A 15583-nucleotide genomic window follows, 5' to 3' on the forward strand; every position below is an offset into this window, starting at 1 on the left:
TGTCTCTCACCATTCAAAGAGCGGGGAGAGGGGAGGGTAGAAATGAAGGAAAGAAAGAGAACTGTCAGTTCACACGCTCTGTGTTATCAATTAGTACAGTCAGTTCTGTTATAATGCGGCATAATATGTTCCTGAAAAATCACGATGCTATGCAAAATCATGTCATGAAAAGCCCAGGACTTAGCGGAAAAAACAGCTGTCAGTGACACATATAAAAAATAAAAGAGCCTAGTAAAGACCCTAGCACAGTTTTTCATACGTTAAATTGTTAAAAAAATAAATAAAAACTATAGTAAATATAGCATCTTACCTTGCAAAAGACTTGAAGTGTGCTTGTGGAATTGCGTGTCCAAGGGTTGCAGCTTGTGAGTTATTGTGCAGTGGTAGAAAAAGGGTTATCTGAAATTGGAGGGAAAGTTATGAAAATGAGATACGGGTGGTTGTGATTCACGATATGCAGTGAAGTCAGGGAGCTGGAAGGCGTCTGAGGTGTGCACATGTGCATTTTGTCTATTCCTATGTGGCTCAGTTCAGCTAGGTGAGAAGGCCTGTGTTCACCAACTAGGTGAAAATAAAATAAAATCACACATAACAAATGTGAAATTTACTTTCTACTCAAATTGTTCCCTAATATTAATAATGTAGGAATAAATTCTCATTTTCAAAACAAGCATGATAGCAGAACTGACTGTATTTATCCCCGAACTGTGAACTCCTGAAAAACATTCTCTGACTCAGATCCATAGTCACTATTTCCAAAGTCTGTGTTACCCTTCAATTTCCTATAAGCCCAAAGGCTTTACCTAGAAAAAGTTGTTCTTTCCTTGTCAGTATAAAGTACTACACATAATCTAAATCATTTTTAAACTGCATCTTTGATTGTTTCTTCAGCTTTCCCTGCTGGGGAGATGATGTGCTATCCCCAAACATCCATTCCAACAGAGGAATAAAATGCCTGGTAGTCAATTACTCACTGCCATGGCATGACATTTATTCAGTTGCCAAATATTTACAATGAGCATCTACTAAATACATGGAAACATAGGAGATATAAGATGAAACCACATCCAACCCATCATAGTAAGAGACAGAGACGCGGCTCAGCAGATCATTCAAAGTTAGTCTATGCTACGTAGGAGGCGTAAAATATTACAACACATGTAAAAATAACGGTAACACAAGACATAACATGAAGCACCTTAAGAAAATACAGCAAGTACAAAACAGATTAGTTTCAATGTTGGAAGAGGGGACCAGGAGAAATTTAATGGGCCTGTTTAGTAGACCTTAAGGACGAGGTAAATTTTGCAGTATGAGGGAGAGACTTTCTTATTGTGGCATGAGTGAAGGAAAAAGCAGGACGTGGAGGTATAAAGCATAAAGAACAAGAAGTGTAGGCCAGGGACTTCCCTGGCGATCCAGTGGTTAAGAATCTGTGCTTCCACTGCAGGGGGCACAGATCCCTGGTCAGGGAACTAAGATCCTGCATGCCGCGTGGTGTGGCCAAAATAAAAAATAGAAATTGAAAAAAAAAGAAGTATAGGCCATAAATTAAGATACATGACTACAAGTGATAAGTTACGTACCGGACTTTGAATTTGATATGATGGGAAATGGGAAAGCCACAGACAACTTTTAACCAGAAGAGTGCAACATCAGCTATGAATGGGCAATGGGGAGCCCAAAGGGCTTTCAGAGATCCTGAATAAGTTAAGAGACTTCATTCAGAGTCTTTGGACACCAAGCCAGAGCAGCAGGAGGGCTTCCCCAACTACAATCCCAGGCTTTGTGTCCAAGATTGATATTCATGGCTCTACTTAATGGATAGTAACTGTGTCATTTGGTCTGGCAAATTGTATAAAAAAGTGGGGAAAAAAAGAAAAATTACCTACAAAATGAAGGAAAAGTATTTTTTAGAAACAATAAAGGAAGATGAAGAATGCAATGCAACCTACAGTAATAATAATATTGTCAGATATTTCAATCTGACCATTAGGATCATATAAATAGTGAAGTTAAATAATATGGTTCTGAGTTACATCTAAACATCTGACACATGTATTTTTAAGATTCAAGGAACTGTATACCAATGATCCTAAAAGCAAGGCATTCTTGGACAAATGTTCATGTGAGATCTACAGCAAGTTTAAGAAACATACACGCATTTCAACTGAGATTTTACATTACCAAGTACGGAGAGACAATATTTTATAAGTTTCTTTAAAATTTTAGAAAATACATTGAGAATTAAAACTACCACAAGTTTCAGCTAGTCAAATTCCCAAACTTAGTTAGTATATTGTATACAGAAGATTCTGTATACAAAGCTCATAAATTTTAATTAAAATAAGAAGTATAATTTTTCATATAGCTGAAAATATCATTTTAGGTATCCACATGTCAAATTAAACAGTTAAAAACATACACAAACCTCAACTCTAAAATAAAAAAAAGTTTTAAAGAATACTTAATGGTTTAATTAAATTAGAACTATCCTATAGCGTAAATGATCAAAAGAATGTATGATAATCTACCTCATTATATCACCTGCACAAAAATTTTATGCAATTCAACTAAGCTATTATTTAAAAATCTAAAATATAATGAGCTGACTTTGAGTCCCTTAAAACTCCAAGGCAGTTCCCTTAAGTAAACTTCATACCTACCTTGATGAATTAATGACCCATGATTTCACTGAAAAATAAACCAAAAAGGAGACCTCTTTACACAATTTATTTCAGAATTATTTACATAGAAAATGAGTCTAAACATCTTATCCTCTCCAGAGTCATTTCCTCTTATATGCAGTTTACTTAAACTGAAGAAACTGTTTCCAAGTTTAGCTTCTGAAACCAAAAAACTCCTTTAAAAGGCTCTAGGTACAGTAGGTACAGGGATATCCTCCTTAAGGTGAGAATAAGTGTGTCAAAAGACAAAATATTTTACATACCATTCCCAGAGTATGATTCCCAGAGTATGTATGAGGTTTGTACTAAAAGTGATTCTGACATTTGCCTTGGAATTTTGGCCTGTAAAGCTGACAAAAGCTTTGTAGCAAGGGTAAAAATAAATGAATCCATAAACATCTCAAGGAACCTCATTTTTTTTTAGCTGACAAAAAGCTGCAAACAATGCTTGTATAAGTAGTTCAAACTTGTGTGAATTGATAATACTCCTATGGTGTAGAGAGTCTCAATAAATAATAGACACATTACAGGAAAATGAACATAGCCAAGAATCCATTTCCAAAAGGATCAATACAGCCATAACCACAGTACCCGAACTCAAGAAGGCATTACATTTACCAGCACCAAAACAGTGATGTAATCAGTTATTTACTTTTGTTATGTACTACATTGTGATACACTAGTATTAGCTTTCCTTTGTTTTTCTGTAGTATAAATCTTAATTTATACTTGCACTTAATTATTAGAGAACAAAAAGTCTCCTCCTGAATGTTAAATGTAACAAGCAAATCGATAAGAACTACAAAATTAGATCTCTATGTAGTGAGAATTATATATTTGCCATTAAGCTCAAATTTTTTATTTAAAACACCCTACATATAAAATTATGGTGTGTTATGAAAGAGTTTTATAAAAATTTATGGATTTTTGGAAAGAGTTGTTTTTTTGAAAAATTCCATTAATTGACTATTTAAACATTTACAAGATCCATTAATATACATGGATTAAAAAAAACACTTTAAATACACATATTCACTACTATTTTTGGTCCCAAGCAAAATGTTTACACAGAAATTTGGCAGTGTTAAGTCTGTGGACTCAAAGCCAATAACAACCGAAGAAAACTGAACTTGGTAATAAGCACATTTTCATAGTACAACTAACGGTGTATAACAATCCAAAGTAGTTAATATTTATAGGATAATCACAGTATTTTGCATACCAGATTAATTTTAAAGCAATTTTAAGAAAACATGATATATCTGTGCTTTCCCAACTGTTAACAGTCAACAGATTTCTTCTTAGCTATAATTGGGGTGGGGGGGGCGGAGAATTAGTCTCTTAAACATCATGACCTAAGGGGAGGAAATCAATCCTGTATATCCCCATCTCTGTAAGCAAGAAGCCAGGAGGCAGGAGGCAGGACCCTGTGGCACCTGGAGTACCAATTTCACCAAGTTCAGAATCCACTTGGAATTCCAAATGGGAATTTACAATATTGTCAAAGGGCTTATTGGGACTAAAAGCATTACCACATGTTTCAAGGTCTACAAATATACTCCATGATAATCACGCCTTTGAGAGCCCTCCTTAGCAAAGAAAACATTCACAAACTCAAACTTACCTACCCTCACAATCCAGGCAGAGCTCCCCTGAGCGATCCTCCAGGCAATACTGAGAGGACATTCCTCTCTGTTCACTCTTAGTGCCAAGTGACCTTTGGCACATCAACATCAGAAAGGGTGGGGCTCGGAGCTTCAGTTTCGACATTGTGCTACACTGAACAAAGTTTCTCTGGTTTCTCCAGGGCGTTAACTAAGACTTCCTCTTCTTGCTAAGTAAGTAAACACAGCCACTACTACATTTCCAAGTCTTCCCTAAAGTGGTAAAGCTTTAAATGGTACAAATACTGATGGGGAAATTACTAGGTGCTCTAAATTTACACTAACGCCATACAGGTGGGCTATTATTACTCCCATTTTAAACAGGTGATATCTGAGGAAGAGAGGTTAATAAGTAACTCGTGGGAATTCCAGGTGCCACAATATGGTCAACTGAGCTAATGAAGAAGACTTTCCACCATAAATAAACAACACAGAAAAGATGAGAAAGAGTAACGCATTTAAAAAATTAAATACACAGTTCCACTTGCAGTAAAGAAAAAACCCCTGGTGCCAAACCAAAGCTAGGACTGATGGCCAAAGTGGTAGTAAGCACAAAAGCAAATATTGCCCGCTGTAGCCGCCAAGGAAGAATCACTGGATTCTCTTATAGCTCTTAGGTCTAATTGAAATTGGTAAGGAGATGCCCCTTCAAGGAATGGGATCAGAAGAAAGTTCTCTCTCAGGAGAGCAGAGTTAGGCTAAATTTCTGGCCCGGCTTTTCTTCAACACAGGATCCAACCTGTCCAACCATGTGTAGCAACCCTGATGCCCATATAGGGACAGAATAAGAGATCTTGGGCACACAAGTTGGGCATAAAGTTGGCTCTGAGGTGCTTCCATAAAACTGGAGCCATCGTCAAAGGGCTGCAATCACAGTTAAAAACTGGTGAGGGGGACAGGACAAATCCACCCACTGTCTTAGTAAGATTTCAGTGGAACTTGTCTCTGAGAATCTGGGTGAGAGGGCAGGGGAAACGTTTACAACCAGAAATTAAAACCCTAAGCCTGTGTCACAACAGTTCTGAAGTCTGAATCTTATTTGTATGAGAATCTCCAAGCTTAAGAAATTAAGAAAAAAAGAGAAAAAAAGGTTCCTGGGCTTGTGATATCCCTGGAGTATGTGAAATAAACAAACATAAAAATACTTTAGAGCTTCCCTGGTGGCGCAGTGGTTGAGAGTCCGCCTGCCGATGCAGGGGACACGGGTTCGTGCCCCGGTCCCGGAAGATCCCACATACCGCGGAATGGCTGGGCCCGTGAGCCGTGGCCGCTGAGCCTGTGCGTCCGGCGCCTGTGCTCCGCAACGGGAGAGGCCACAACAGTGAGAGGCCCGCGTACGGCAAAAAAAAAAAAAAAAAGGGAACAGCATCATTATACATAGGTAGGATTTTTAAGCTTGTTTAGAAAAGCACTGATCAATGCCAGAACTCAATGATCTGACAGAACCTACTCACACCAATTATTCTTCTCTGTCACTTTTCAACCTCCTGGCCACTCTGCCCTACAACTCCTCATTCCTGGAAATTCCAACCCATCTCCCAAGCCATTGGGAAACCTCCAGCACCCTTGCAAAACAGATGGAGTGGAAACTGTGATGTACGACCCAGATCCCCTTTCACAACTGAAGGATTTCTTCCCCAGCTGCTGTAGTACTGCCAGCATATGGGCCTCAGCTATCAGCTCTCTTCAGAATGGCCTTGGCTGAAGTCTCCCCTTGCAAGTTCATGCTCCCCTCCCAGGGCAGCCCACATCCAAAGACTGGCTGACGTGGGGAATATAAAGGCTTGCCCCCCTCTCTCTAGCTGGAGACAATGGTGAAGCACCATCCCAGTTTTAGAGCCTCTAGGGGCTCAGATCTCCACCAAGACTACAAGGCTCCACAGGGCAGCCTAACGTCCCCTCTGCCCAGTGCTGGTTTCTTCCTTCCACTCCACAGTGGTTGATCTCAACAGCACTTTCTAAGAAACTTCCAGGACACTAATTTCCACCTCAGAGTCTGCATCCTGGGGAACTCCAACTACAACAGAAGAAGAAAAAAAAAAGGGCAGGATATGGGGCAGTGCTGTCAAGGAAGTGAAAAGAATAAGAAAGCCTTGAAACCAGCCAGGAGAACAGCAGAAAGTACTAATGTAATCTCTTTCTTTGATAGTAGAAGGGAAACCCTTTTTCAAAATGAACAATATAATCACAAAAATTCCAACCCAATGTTATCAGTGTATCTCTGAACTTGACAGTCAAAAAGGATCTTATGGGGTATTCCAATTCTAGCCCCTGTCATTTTGAAGATAAAGCTTTTAGGCCGTGGATCTGCTAAATGCCAGAACGGTTGCTGCTTAGAAATAGGCCCATTTATTCTTTTAAGACATTTACTTTCCCAATAGCAAGTAAACAGGCACATTTAATACTCTGCTAAAACAAGGTTACCAGGGCTTCCCTGGTGGCGCAGTGGTTGAGAATCTGCCTGTTAATGCAGGGGACACGGGTTCAAGCCCTGATCTAGGAGGATCCCACATGCCACGGAGCAACTGTGCCCATGAGCCACAACTACTGAGCCTGCGCGTCTGGAGCCTGTGCTTCGCAACAAGAGAGGCCGCGATAGTGAGAGGCCCGCGCACCGCAATGAAGAGTGGCCCCCGCTCTCCGCAACTAGAGAAAGCCCTCGCACAGAAACAAAGACCCAACACAGCAAAAATTAATTAATTAATTAACTCCTACCCCCAACATCAAAAAAAAAACCAAGGTTACCAGCAGTGATGTATATGTGTGTGTGTGTGTGTGTGTGTGTGTGTGTGTATACAATTTCCAGCTTTCTTTAATAGTCATGGGAAAATGTGCAGCAACGAAACCTATAACGTTCCAAATACATATTTTTCATGTCTACTTCTGGTGAGCTGCCCTATCTTAGAAAGGGGAGAGAATCGACAAAAACCCATGAGCCTTGCTTTGATTTGTCCCATGTCCCAGTAATATAATTCTGATATGTCTTTTAGTTCTGAATCATTGGTAAAGATGTTAACGATAGTTTTATAAAAGGCTAATCTGGTACAGGCTGGTATATGACTAATCATTATCCAGAATACTAATAAAAAAACTGCATGGACTAAAATAATATTCATATACACACTCAGAACGCCAATGACATGGGACAAATCTAAGCAAGGCTCGTGGGTATTTGTTGATTCCCATACCCTTCTAATATAGGGCAGCATACCAGAAGCAGTCATGAGAAATATTATATATTTGGAATGTGATAGATTCGATTGCTGTACATTTTTCCATGACTACTGAAGGAAGCTGGAAATTGCGTGCACACATGCACGCGCACACACACACACACACACACACACACACATCTCTACTGGTAACCTTGCCCTACATTCCACACTTTGTAACCACGAATATAGAGGCAGACAAGATAAGTTATAGCAAAACCTATCAAACTAAGCCCACTGGATCCAAAAAGACATGAAGTCATTTACATAAATTGTTAGGACAGCCAAGCAGAATGGATTAACACTGTTACAATCCACTCATCTTGGAAACCTAAGCAGAACTGCACTCTCAGTTCCTCAGTATGTCTTTCATTCCTTCCTCTCCTAAGAATCACCATGTGCTGGGTCTAAGCCAACGCTGCGTCTCCTTCTAACTTTAAAACCTTTTTTTAATGGGAGTAAGAAATTAATGTGCTACAAATACGAGAGAATCCAAAAGAGGTTTCTAAACTCTACACTGTATATGTCAAATCTCAATTCCATACAAGCTAAGGGAGTTGAATTCATATGGGCAGAATGACCAACCAAATGCTATACCAACTTATCTGGAAGAGGAATGACAGTGCAATATAGTTCATATGGCGGGAGAATCATGTCAAATTATTAACATTTTATAGGCATACAAAAGGGCAAACATGCATGGCATGTGAACGAGAGAAAGAACCAATTTGTTCATATAAAAGAAGATCAAATGAGTCACTACGGGTTTAGAGCTATTGTTTGGACATAGAATCTGGGTTAAAGGTAAAAAATATAAAAAGAGAAGACACATATAAATGGGCACTTCTTGGGGTGAATAAATACAAACAATAGGACCAACAATACTCATTCTTCGCATAAGTTATTTAGAAGAGTGAGATCATAATTCAATTTTAAGTCTACAGATGGCTTAAGTCTCTTATTATGTTAGGAAAGTACTGATTTAAGAAAAATGAACTCATTATTACTGCAAAATAATGTAATTGTATATAAGTGAATAAAATGGTAGCTTTGCCTTAAATTGGCAAAGTTTAGTTATATATTTGGGAAACATCACACAAACTTATTTGATTATGGATTTTAAATGTCATTTTCAACCTAGAAATCACTGTAGAGTTCCAATAAGTCACACTTTCATTTGGCAATTTCAATCGAAAAGCCAACAAAATTTTGAAAAAAACATGGTGAAAACAAAAGAAAAAAGTGATTTCTTGTTTCTATTCATGTCCAAATTCAAAGAGAAGTTGGAAAGTGTGAAGACCTCAGCATTGGGAAACCAAACGCTTGTGTTTATGCCCCAGGTCTGCCACTGAATAGCTCTGTACCCGGGCAAGTAACTTAACCTCCCTCCGGCTGCATTTCCTCACCTGTAAAAGGAGATCAAGGAGACCAGTTTGTAAACTCTCATTCACGTCTATTCTAGAACACTTGCCTAATTCAAATTTAAAAATAGAAAATCTACTTAATTAGATTTGGGCTAAAACATAGCCATTGGCAGTTTTACTCTTTTCAACATAAAACGGTTAAGTTTTCAGAAAAAAATAAAATTACCAAATAGTCAGAAAACCTAATGATGAATGAGGAAAAATATTAGTTTGCATGAGGACATCTATAAATTCACCTCAGAAATTACAAAGAAACACTTTACAGAACCTCCAATTTCTGCTGAAAATTTCCCATTTAAATACAGACTCCGCCGAAACACAACAGACACAAAGAATTTCTGAGAGGCAGGGAAAATGGAAGCTTTTAGCGTGCAGTACCAATATTTCCCATCACTATTAAGATTTCACTTAGAGCTTCCTCATTTCACCTGGCTCAGATGGTGCTGCCATTCCACATAACTGGCTGCGCGAAGGCATATCAAAAGGACTGATAGGATGTTCCTTGTAAAACAGCATTTTTTTAAACTGATAACATCATCCCCCAAACCTCTGCTTTCCACAAAAAGTTAAAGTCTAAAAAAATGACAGGACTACTTTAGCCTATTAAAATCATGGGTGCCTTGGAATTCTTAAGTGCCATTTGGAAAGAAAAAGACATTTACTGATGAGTACCAATCCTTCCCAGAGTACTTTTACCTTAACTCTGTAAGTCAGGAAATTATCACATTAGCTAGATAACATAACTTAACCTCTCCTAACCTATAATCATGTGCTATAGAACAGGGAAGAAAGCGAGGGAGGATGAAAGGGAGGGGGCAAACCAGCAAATACTGAAAATAACTGAATGCCGATAAGGTACTGTCTTACCAAAAAATCAGGAGAAATGCCCAAGTTTCATTTCAAAGCATGTACCCTCTGAAATGCTACACAGAATCATCCTGTATATACTTTAACAAGCTAATACTGAGCAACGAGCCTTGAAAAATTAAATCAGGCAGCATTACAATAAACAGAACGAAATGCCCGTTTTCAGAGCAGCAGTTTAGAGAAAGCTGTGTAAATAGCTGTTAAAATGATATAGCCTATGTCATCCTTCGAAAATAAAGCCTGCGATTAAATTTGCACATCAAATGATCCTTGAAGCCTGTATGTTACCACTAAATAGGGGGTGGCAGACGGGGCTTAAATCAGACAAGCCTTGCCAGTGGCACAGAGAGTTGCCGTCACGCAAAGAAAACCCCCTGCACAAACACCGAAGCTGAATGCAGGAGGCTATACCAGTTTTAAAAGTGATTTAACTTCTTCGAAGATCATTGGACTAGAGTTTGCCCAGTCAGCAGAATTTAGTTATGGCCTTCGGCGGAAAAGTGCTAATACAATGAACGGTTACCCTGGTTGGGCAAAATATTAAGGGTCACTTATTTTCAGTCAATAAAATGTTGATTCTCCAAACCAATTCTTAATCTTTCTTTAGTTTGCAGTTTCAAGACCTTTTAATGATGGCTCTAACACTAGTCTCTAATTCCCCCGTATTCCTGACGTGGGGCTATGGAAAATAGACTAAATAAACCTATGTCAAGAGTAGCATGCTGGGGGACGGGTAAATAAATTAGAAGTTTGGTATCAGCAGACAAAAACTACTATATAGGGGCTTCCCTGGTGGCGCAGTGGTTGAGAGTCCGCCTGCCGATGCAGGGGACGCGGGTTCGTGCCCCGGTCCGGGAGGATCCCACGTGCCGCGGAGCGGCTGGGCCCGTGAGCCATGGCCGCTGAGCCTGCGCGTCTGGAGCCTGTGCTCCGCAACGGGAGAGGCCACAACAGTGAGAGGCCCGTACCGCAGGAAAAAAAACAAAAAAAAACAAAAAAAAAAAACTACTATATATAAAATGGATAAACAACAAGGTCCTACTGTATAGCACAGGGAACTATATTCAATATCTTGTGATAAACTATAATGGAAAAGAATCTGAAAAAGAATACATATATATGTGTGTGTGTATATATATGTGTGTATAACTGAATCACTTTGCTGTAACTAACACAACATTGTAAATTAACTATACTTCAATATAAATTTTAAAAAGAGTAGCACGTTGTGGTCAAAAGAGCCATGGATTTGAAACCTACAACCTTAATTGTTTCCCCTGGCTCTACAATTTAGTATTACATGACCTTAAACAAATCATTAGTATAGGCAATAGAATATAAAGAACTTGACTTTATGTGCAAAACAGGTAAGCCCTGTTACGCACAGCTGTATGACTTTGGCCAAATTACTTCACTAAGTCTTTTCTGCTTGTCTATGAAGTGAAAATAACAGAATCTTCTTCATAGAGGCTGAATGAAATAATGAATGTCAAGAGCACAGCACAGTGCCTGATTAACTGTCAGGAATAAATGGTAGCTTAAAAAAGTCACTACTTCTCTGAGTTTTCTTTACCTTTTTAAGTAATCTGCCTCAGAAATCAAGATGTTATATCTTAGAATAATTTCCTGTGCTTCACAGTATCTTTATCAGGTCACTAATTATTTAAGAAAGCTGAGTCTCCTCAAAATTAAAAGACCTAAATTTTGTTCACAGCTATGTAACCTTCTGTATTTGCCTTTAAAATCTTCTTTTCACTTTGGTTAAATAGGTATTTCATAATGATCTGTGATCCTATTTGATATTTATCACAAAAATCCCGAAGTCTTTTAGACCTCAGACTAATTTTGAAGTTTCCCAGAGGGTTCCTGGAAAATCTCAAAGGATTTGTCTCTTATCTTATAAAAGAGAGGCGTTAAAATAATTAGGTTTATTTGGAATTTAAATGACATGGGAAGGACGGTAAAATAAGACGTGATGATAAACCCTCATAGGTTCTATGTGTATGGATATATCCTATTAGTGTAAGTATTCCAGAAATTGTGTGAAGTTCATAGAAATGTGTCAATACTTGTCAATAATTTGCCCTAGTATTATCTTAAATTGCTGTATGCCACAGAAATAACTAAATTTCCTTATCAAACGAACTCTCATAAGAACTTTAACCATGACTGTTTTTAAGTCTTTTGTCATTCACAGACAGTTATTGTTTTACTCTGATTCTTCCCTTAAGGTTTTTACAATCAGTTACTGTGAGAACACTCCATAATGGCATAACTTGAATACTTTGAGACCATGCCACTGGACTGTGTAAGAGTTTCCAGAACTAATGAAGAAGCTGATGGATTCATAGAACTGCTAACCAAAGATGAAGCAGAACATGGGACTGAATGAACTGACTGTTTATGACTTTTGTTTGAAGCATTGCTGGTTCTTTAATGTTACATCTTCCAGATGTAAAGAAATCTTTTTCTCTTTACTCTTAAGCTACCTATAATTCACAGCAATCTGGTAAATTACACCTTTGTTAACAGAATTGAAGCAGTTATCTCTTCTCCCTACCTGATCCCTCCAGAATTAGAAAACCCTCCATGAGTGTTCTTATTTTCAAGGCAACATAGTTATTTGCATAAGTTCAATAAGCATCTGTTCTCCTTGTAACAGGACACAATCGTAAACATTGGCTGTATTAGCAAAGCTTGGACTGGAATGTCATGTCTGAGAATGATGTGCACAGAATCAGATATGACCAGACAGCTTTAAGGAACTAAGGTTTAATTTAAGGAGCCAATATATGTATAAAGCTCCCCTTCAAAAACCAGCCTGGTACCTTGCTTATAAGGTTCCTGAACAGGTGAGTAAGGAAGGTCACTTCCTGGAAGACCCAGGAACCTCGGGATATTGTGGGGACCTCGAGAAGAGTGTAATTCACCCAAGTCTATAAGTATTACAGGCAAAAGCTGAGGGTGAGTCATTGGCTTGGTATCCTAATCCTGAAAAGATTTTAAAAGTCCAATCTGAGATTCCTTATTAGAAGTGGTTCCAGCAAAGCAGACTTAAAAAGAGCATATAGGGCTTCCCTGGTGGCACAGTGGTTGAGAGTCCGCCTGCCGATGCAGGGGACGCTGGTTCGTGCCCCGGTCTGGGAAGATCCCACATGTCGCGGAGCGGCTGGGCCCGTGAGCCATGGCCGCTGAGCCTGATCAATCACTATTCTTGCTGGACTGATGTAAATAATCAGGCCAAGTTTAATGAGAATAGACTTATTCTGCAAACAAATTAGTCTTACTTAGAATATCTTTGATAGAAATGAGGGTGTCAATAGAAACAAAAATTATGTTTCAATGGAAAACTACAGCACACCCCTGTGGTTATTAAATTCTTGCCTTGTTCATTGTCTTTGAGGTTTTGTTATCTCCCTGTAAACTGGACTGGATCCTGAATTCTTCTAGGATCCTCCAATACCTAGCTACAACTCTCCAAACTGATGCGTCCGATTTTTCTCCCACCCTTCTGACTTGGAATCACTGAAAATTAAAACTGTCTCTTTCCCAAAGTCCGGCAAGCTGCAGCTGGACAACTTGATGTGAACTTCAGAGAAATCACCACAATAACACATGTATGGACAACCCTCCTGCCTGTTGCCATATGGGCCCCTCAGAAAGTTCACCAGAACACCTGATGACATCACCAGGGACAAACTATGAACCAGGAAAATCTGTCAGATTGCTACTGCTTTGCTCTCACTCCATCTGAAGATTCTTTGAGTCCAACGTCTAGAAATGATCGCGACGAATGATTGCCCTCTGGACTCAAAAACTAAGTTCATGGTTTGTTCTAACCATTAACCTGTTTTTTCTTTTGTCTCCATGGAAATGTTCAGGATTCAGAGACTGTTTTAATGGGTTATCGGATAATTTACAACTAACTCAGTTTCTGGACTGTGAAAGTTCTTGGAGAAGTTTCAGAATGAATGACAGGGTTCAGGACACACTACCCCCAAAATATGGCACCTTGGCATACTGAATATTTTAAGGTGAAGGAGTTTGAGGAAACAGCAGAAGCAGGAAGGTCACCTGATCTTCACCAAGATTTTCTCCCCTGAAACAGGTCCTAAAACGCTCGTGTGAGAAGTGCGCTTCCTATACCCAGAGAAAAGGAGCATCCTTATCTCTGAAGACAAAGGGACACAGAACAATCCGGACACACAGGCCTTGTTAAATCCCCCCCACTTCCCTACACTTATCTCATACTCTTTAATCTATCATATTCCTGCACAGCTGTCCACTCTTCATAAAACCCAGCATAAAAACACTCAGATCTAACTATTTCTTCATTTCCTTATGAAGGCTCCGTGTCACATACAACTTTCACTAAATAAATGTGTGTGCTTTTCTCCTGTTAATTTGTCTTTGTCAGTTTAATTTGCAGGTCCAGCCAGGGACCCTGAGAGGGTTAAGGAAAACATTTTCCTCCCCTATGCTCCACAGACGTTATACTTACACTCTTACCCATAGTTTATCAGGTTTTTTTTCTATTCTCCCACACCCTCATCAAAACACTACCGCATCACTTGTTTTAAAAATCTATTCCAATTTGACAGAAGAAAATTTTTTCACACATCTTTTAGTTTAGCAGTGATATTCATCTCTCTTTAAAACCATTTCTGTATAACTTCTTCAAAATTTTCTTGCTGATTTTTCACCTTTTTTTCTTTTAGACCAACAGGATTCATTCTGTCCATTGTCAGCATGGATCTTTAAAAATTCTCTATATAAGGCATAAACATGCATAAGATTTTTCCTCTAGACCAAAATAAACATACAACTTAAATATATGTTTTCAATGTCAAACTGTAACTTACAAAACATAACGTAGACCCTATTCTATATTTATACCTTTAAAAAAAAAAAAAAAAAAAGGCCGATTAGGTCTTTCTGTACTCTCAATAATAATATCACACATGATCCCTAAACTAAAAACCACATTTGTTTATCTTTTTATAAATCTGATGCATGTGGTAATCCTTTCTTCATACCTGCCTAGATTATTCTAATTATATTTAATCTAAAACTAGAAGTGGTTTATGACCAACTCCCAAGTTAAGGTCATTTTGTACTTCAGAAGATAAAGCTTACACATTAACCTAATGCTACCTCTTCCATCCCAAAGAGGACACAGCTTAATTTTTACTGCAAACAGAATTAAGTTTCAAGATAACCAATACATTGACTATGCTGGTACTAAAGCATCACTTCATTTATGTGAGGATGCCTGTTGTCACTCTTTCTTTATTTCTTAATGACTTTGAGTATTGTAGTATTCATTGACACTCAAAATATCACCCCTGAGTCAGTCAGTCAGTCAATCCCTAAGGCTTATGAACTTCCAGAGCTTGATGTCAAAATTCAATCCTCACCTCAGACTCCCAGAATAAACTGTGCATTTTACATATATGGTATGTTTCAAATGCCACCCAAAAATCTCCCTAAAATGACTTCAACATTCTAGAGAAGACTAAGATTCAGGAAGAATAAGGTAGCTTTTCTGAATATGAATTAATTTTATCAAATGCTTTCTATATCTTTAGATATAAAAATTAATTCAAATGAGCTATAATTCTATTTTAAAATTTGGCTGCTATGGCATAATAGGTACATATTACATAGTCGCTTACATGGATTTTAAGATTTTTACATGGATCTTTTAGAAAGACACATACATATGCATA

The 15583-nt window shown here is 38.3% G+C and overlaps 1 protein-coding gene across 6 annotated transcripts in view; it reads right to left on the reverse strand.

The window, feature by feature from the left end:
* EPS8 (EGFR pathway substrate 8, signaling adaptor) overlaps positions 1-15583 on the reverse strand; it is a 187817-nt gene that overhangs the window by 101089 nt on the left and 71145 nt on the right. For 2 of the 6 annotated variants that reach the window (XM_024733466.1, XM_024733472.1), the window contains exons 1-2: positions 4312-4400; positions 311-399 (exon numbers count right to left, since the gene is read on the reverse strand). The exons of 1 other annotated variant lie outside the window; for it this stretch is intronic. The gene's annotated coding sequence lies outside the window, so the exon portion shown is untranslated. Of the gene's footprint in view, positions 1-310; positions 400-2666; positions 2686-4311; positions 4401-15583 lie in introns of those variants that run through there. 3 more of the 6 variants (XM_024733469.1, XM_024733468.1, XM_024733471.1) reach the window with 3 other exon arrangements.

The sequence above is a fragment of the Neophocaena asiaeorientalis genome, unplaced genomic scaffold, assembly GCF_003031525.2.
Source record: "Neophocaena asiaeorientalis asiaeorientalis breed wild unplaced genomic scaffold, Neophocaena_asiaeorientalis_V1.1 scaffold150, whole genome shotgun sequence".
NCBI classification, from domain to species: domain Eukaryota; kingdom Metazoa; phylum Chordata; class Mammalia; order Artiodactyla; family Phocoenidae; genus Neophocaena; species Neophocaena asiaeorientalis.